The sequence below is a fragment of the Alligator mississippiensis genome, chromosome 15 (genome assembly GCF_030867095.1).
Source record: "Alligator mississippiensis isolate rAllMis1 chromosome 15, rAllMis1, whole genome shotgun sequence".
In the NCBI taxonomy this organism is placed as follows: Eukaryota; Metazoa; Chordata; order Crocodylia; family Alligatoridae; genus Alligator; species Alligator mississippiensis.
Genome location: NC_081838.1, coordinates 33806745 through 33812744, shown reverse-complemented (window position 1 = coordinate 33812744; position 6000 = coordinate 33806745). Strand labels below are relative to the sequence as shown.

The 6000-nt window shown below is 46.4% G+C and overlaps 1 long non-coding RNA gene across 2 annotated transcripts in view; it reads left to right on the top strand.

Moving 5' to 3' along the window:
* Positions 1 to 3037: 3037 nt before the first annotated feature.
* The window catches only part of LOC132245509 (uncharacterized), a 49326-nt gene continuing 46363 nt past the window's right edge, over positions 3038 to 6000 (top strand). The window contains exon 1 of one of the 2 annotated variants that reach the window (XR_009457239.1): positions 3038 to 3145. This is a non-coding gene — a long non-coding RNA (uncharacterized LOC132245509). Of the gene's footprint in view, positions 3146 to 4698; positions 4758 to 6000 lie in introns of those variants that run through there. The other variant, XR_009457240.1, reaches the window with a different exon arrangement.

Here is a 6000-nt window from a genome sequence, read left to right as displayed (position 1 = left end):
GGCTGCAGAATGCTGTTGCTGGCCTGTCGTGCTGAAGCAGCGGAGAACGGCTGGCTGTGCAGGGCCAAGAAAGTAAGGGCTGTGGGCAGGGAGTGTTGTTGCAGGGCAGCCGGGGCCCTGGTGGGCAGGAGGAGGCAAGTAGTGAGGCAAGGGGCTGCAGCTGGCCGTGGGGCAGGAGGGGCGTGAGGGTCCAATGAGGGGGCAGGAAGGGGCTGGGCTGAGGCATATAAGGCAGGGTGGGGACAGAGGATGTGGGGGCAGCTTGGAATGAGCAGTAGTGGGGAGAGGAGCTGCTGCTCAGGGTGTGCTGGAAGGGAGCAGGGGAGGTGAGGCTGTTGCTTTCCTGGAAGAGCTGGGGGGGGGGGGAAGGGGGAGTGTGGTGTGTCCCAGCTTGTGTAGGCAGGTGCAGTGTGGTGGAGGGTTGTGCTTGTGCCTTGCTCTGGGCCCCTGGGGTGGTGGCTGTGAGGGGGAGGGTGTTGGGGTTGGTGGCAGGGGGTGTGAGGTAAGTGCTTGTCCCAGGTGCGCGTGGAGGGTTTGGGATGGAGAGTGTGGTTGGGGGTCGAAAGGTTTATTGTTGTAATGTTGGCTACCAATGCCCAATTCAGGATCCTTAAAATTCTGGTTTATTAGGCGGATTGAAACACTGTAATGAAGTTAAATCATAAACCTTGGGGCTGGTCCCCACACACACACACACACACACACACACACACACACACACACACACACACAGTAGCAAGCTACAAGAGTCAGGTATACCTATCCTACAAGCGCTGGAGTCTGCCGTCGGCGGCCAGTAGAGGCTTCTTTCAGCGTGGTGTTATCCTCCAGAAGGGGGTCACCGGCTGGTCCTTCTGGCTGGACAGGTTGGGTGCAGGTCGAGTTGGAGATCAAGAGGGTGCCACTGAGGGTCACTTTTCACTGCTTTTTATCTGTCCTTGGCAGACTTTGGTGACTCCCCAGTTTTCAGGTTTGCCTAATCCAGGGGTTGTTGACCCGCGTGGGACTTCCCCCCCTCGGTGGCTACTGGATGGCATCTGTCAGCCCCAGGGATCGTCCACATGTACGTGCAGGTTTGGGAGTCCTTTGATGAATTTTGAATAGGGCTCTGGGAGTGGTCGATCTGGAGATATTCAGCTCAAAAGTTGGTCCCTGGCATTGATTAACTCAGGCCAGGGCTTCTAGCCCTTGATCAGTGATGTTTAGAGATTTCCCAGTTATTACATTGTCTTCTGTTGAGTTCTTCTGTTGGTTGATCTGCAGTTTCCGAGGTATTAATTGCTGCCTGCTACCATGTTACACATTCAATCACTGATTCACTTGCTCTTTCATTGGCCAGCCTGATACAGGGAAGGGCAGTTTGAGTCCTGCCCTTGTTAACATTGTTACAATGTATAACTTACTTATGAAACTAAACACATTTAGTTGAAATTTGAAAGGTGAGGAGTATAAAATATAAGCTACCAATGCCATGGCACACAAATAGATAAAAATACCAAAATACACAGGGAGATGCAAAATGCACACATACAAATTTTAAAACACAATTCCTTATCTTAAAGTGAAAGAAAGAGGAAGGAAGAAAAGATAGAAGGAAAAAAAAAAAACATATCCAAAGAGGGGAGAGCAAATTCAGGCAAGAGAAAAGGGGGCTTTCTGCTACATTATCCCCCCCCCCCCCTTAACATTGGCCTTACACAAGGGTGATGTCACTAAAGTATTTGGGCTAGTATTTTAGCCTCATCTAGTTTAGCATGTACAGTGCGTAGGGTGGAAACACATCTGCAATACAGGAATATAATTAGGAATGTTAAAATTATCATTAGAATAAACAGCACTACGATGGGGTGCATCGTGAGATTCAGAATACCAGTGGCAGTTGGGGACCAGCCCAGGAGGGTCTCCCAAGGGCTGTAGTGGGTGATTTGTTTGATATTGGTGAGTACCTGGGTAACTTGGTGATTTGCTAGTTTGGATAATAGTGTAGGTTTTATTGGCTTGGGACTGTAATGCTTGTAAGGCCAGTTGGATTTCTGGATGTGTGATGGCATGTCTGAGGGCTTGGGGGGACATGCCTAAGTAGGCTGGAGTGAGTTTAGGTTTGAAGAGGCTGTACTGTGGGGTGAGGGACTGATGCAACATGTCTTTTCTTTTATACTGTGTGTCACACCCCATAATGGATCTGACATTACACAGACAGAGGTTGTGCTGTAGGTCAGTAATATTATAAAACTCATTCACGGTGATAGAGGGACATAGGGTGCGGAGGCAGACACATCCAAAACCAATATTGATGAGCAAAGACTGAACACTGGGGTCTTTGAACATCACATAGGGACAGATTGAAAAGTCAGGGTCAAAGCATATCTATACTCAACCTACTTATTCCCAAACTTTCTTCTTAACAAAAGTCTTCCCAGTAAATTAAACAATGTCATTAAATCCTTCATACAAAACTGTTTACCTAAACTGTGACTAAAAAAATCACCTTTAAAATCCAGAGTTGACCCACCACTTGCTTTACTAAATAACATCTTTGATATTTGCAATTTATTTCTCCAGCCCCTTTTCCATTCCAATATTCTCTCTGCAAAGCAATGCAATTATGTATTATACAACTTGTTTAGGAGATTCACTCTCACCAAATCTCAGGTGCTGTGATTATGACAAAGGAAATTGGAATAATGGAACCATTACATTTCAAATCTATTCATGAGATGTAATCTTGTCTTCTGATAAATGGCTGTCAACAGCTACTTCCACGCCATTAGCACTCCTAACCTGGGATTCCCTTTTTTATTTTCAGCATCCATGATGGGCCTTATATTGAAACACACAGTTTATTTAAAATCCTTGAAATCCACGAATGTTTTTTCTTCCCTAGACTTCATCCCAACTAGTAATAAAGAAACCATTCTCCATCCTCAGAAATTGGCAGGGAAGGAGTTAAACTTCTTCCTTGGGTTAGAATAATGGCCACAGGTGTTCCCTCTGGGGGCCCCGAGAAGTGATTTGAACCAGGTGTGGGGGATTTAATTAATTGAAGTAGTTTGCTGTGTTTGGAGCTGGGGCTTGAGTGCAGCAGTCTGCAGGAGAGAAGCCCTCAAGTGTTTGCTGTTGATTGCTCTGCAAATACTTTGTCAAGGTGAGGCACAATTTATAATACTGCTGTTGGGATTCAGACTGAAGGAAGTTTGGTTGTATTTGTGTTTGGACATTAAATGGCAGGACCTCTTTCTGTTTTGTGAAAATAAATTACAGTGATTTTCCTTTGAATCTTAGGACTGGAGATCCTGGTTAGCTTTGACTAGCTTGGCATGTACCTGATCAGTTTGGGCCTCAACCTTAGCCTGTATCTGCTGCCCTCCTATTCTTCTCTCTTTTCTTATCTTTTTCTCCTTTTTGTTTTCCAGCACAGTAACTGGTACCTGAAAAAAAACATATTTATTCTTCAGCATTTATGATGGGTGCTCATGGTCCTTGTGGTGTTTAAACAAAACATTACTTGAGGTGGAGAGAGATCATAAGAAGCAGATTGAGGATTTCTTTGCCACGGTCTATTCGTGCACTGGTAAACTGTGTACAAATCTGCAATAACTTTGTATATGAACACTTGTAGCATACTTTTAAGTTCAGCTCAATGCAATGCAGCTAACTCCAGAGATCCTCTAGAATTGTTATGGTTCTGCTTAACCTCAACATTTATTTCCAAGCACTACTTTTACAGTAGGGACTTGGGGTTTTTTTGTTAGTTGAGTTTGGGGGGTGGGATTAAATAATTTTTGCTTTGTTTTCAATTGAGCTGAGCTGCATAGAACCCATGATGGAGCTCTTTCAAATTGTCCATAAGTAGTTGGTTTGCTGTTAATTCACACCCTATCTTTCTAGGCAGGCACAAAAGTCCTAAACATTGAAAATGTTAAAGGGCACGTTGGTACTGAAGTGGTAAGACTTCTGGCTCTCATGTTCGTTCTCCAGCATGTCCACACTTCATCTTGTTGTTGAGTATAAAAATACCACCTTTAACCTTTTACAGTAGTTACTTTCCCTTTTGGGGTTGGTAGTGCAATTTTTTTTAAACATTTTTTCCTCCTTATCCATATGCTCTTAATTAGATTACCTAAATGAAGGTTGTAAAATTCCCCAATTTTTAGGCTTGATTTCTTTAGTTATTGTTGTTATGATTTGCTTTGGAAGGGACAAGGTGCTTTCTTGACATTCAGGAAGAGACACTCCAGGAGAACAAAGCTGATGTTAAGCAGGGACATACACATGCACTCATGCATGCATGCCTGCATGGATATGCATGCATGCACATGGGGTCTGTGTACAAATCCCCAATGTTCACAAAGGCAGCAGAATAGATTTTTAGAGGAGCTGAACACCACAGCTTGCCTTGAATGTTGTTGGACTTGTTTGTTGGGTACCTTGTCAAGGCATTAACCCAGAGTAGGACTGGTTGACAGAAACCTGACCTGACTTGTGTGTGTGGTATGGGAAATGGAATGGTTTGAAGTACAGCTGCCTAAGCCTGGAGAATTCAGCCTGGCAGGTGCGGCAAACCTCCTTCTGTGTCTAGAAAAGTGAGGTAGTTAGCTGTGTTAGTCTGAAGTCAGGCAGAAGGCAAGACAGGGTTGCACCTTCAGGTTTGTGCAGACATTTGCACCTGGTCTAGGCTCATGTATCTTACTGTTAAGCTATGCCGTGATAGATCGGGAGCAGCAAGCGCACACCTTGGCTGGTGCCAGGAATTCCATGTAGGTAATTTGGGGTGGATAGAGGGCCTAGCAGGTGGAGGGAGGGGAGAGGGAAGGACAGACACCCTGCTGTGGGGAGGGGTGTTGATGTGTCTGTGTGGGGTTGTAGTTCCAGGGGTGGGGGGATTGGGGAACTAAAAACAGCCTAGTCAGAGTTGAGAGGCAGGTGGGAAGAGCAGGGAAGAGTAGCTGAGCTTTACCAGCCCTGGGACTGTGCTCCAAACATGAGCAGACATTCAGTAGACACAACTAAGCCATTCCAGATCTAAGTTGGTTCACCTCCACAAGTGAACTAGTTCAGATAGGGCCTGGTATTTTTTAATCCAACTGAATCTCCTCTAATGTCTGCGCAGATGGTCATTTAGCTTAATCTAACCCCAGTTAGGCCAATCTAAATGTAATGTCTGCATGTACCCACTTCCCATGCTGCCTGGGGGACTCTGTATGAGCCACCCCCCCCCCCCCCCCAGGTCTCTGCCCTATAAGAAAAGAAAAAGCGGAGAAAAGCCCCAGGACTCATCATTCCTGGTACAGCCTCTGGGCCTTGGGGGCTTGTGCAGAGCCCCCCACATGGCTTGGGGCAGCGGGGATCACCCCCCACCAGCAGGAGCGAGATGAGTCCTGGGTATCTTTGGGGGGGCTGGCCTGTGTGGGGCACCCGTGAAGGGGCTAAGGGAGGATGGGAGAGCCCCCCCCATGCAGTGAGTGGGGGCAGAGGGGAGGGCCCCCCCCCCCAGCAGCTGCGAAGCCAGGGCTTTTTTTCCCCCAGGTGCTGGGAGCTGGCTGGGGCAGGGCAGCCATTGCTGGGCTGGGTGAGTGGGCAGGGGATGGGCCTGACCTGGATGACTCAGATTGGGCTGAATCAAATCAGGACAGTGATTCGAATCACTGTCCCCAAATCAGCCGAATCTGAAGCAAATACGACCCATTTCGTACAGGCCTGTTAGCTAACGATACCTGCAAGTGTTGGTTTGCTTCAGTATCAGTGCTTGGCTCCTCCAACTGGGAACACTTTTTTTTGGTTCCTCTCCTTAGCTGCAGTTTGTTCAGGTTAATTTGTAGAGTGAATCATTACAATTCAGAAGTGTATTTCTTTAGTGGCTTTAATGTGGCGCTTGCATTATGCCTTTGAACAAACAAAAGTTTAAATTATTATACTTCTCGCACAGCTACACTTTAAAAGACAGCTTTATGAGGAATATTTCAAAGGATCGCAGCCAAGTGCATGCAAAGTCCTATCAAA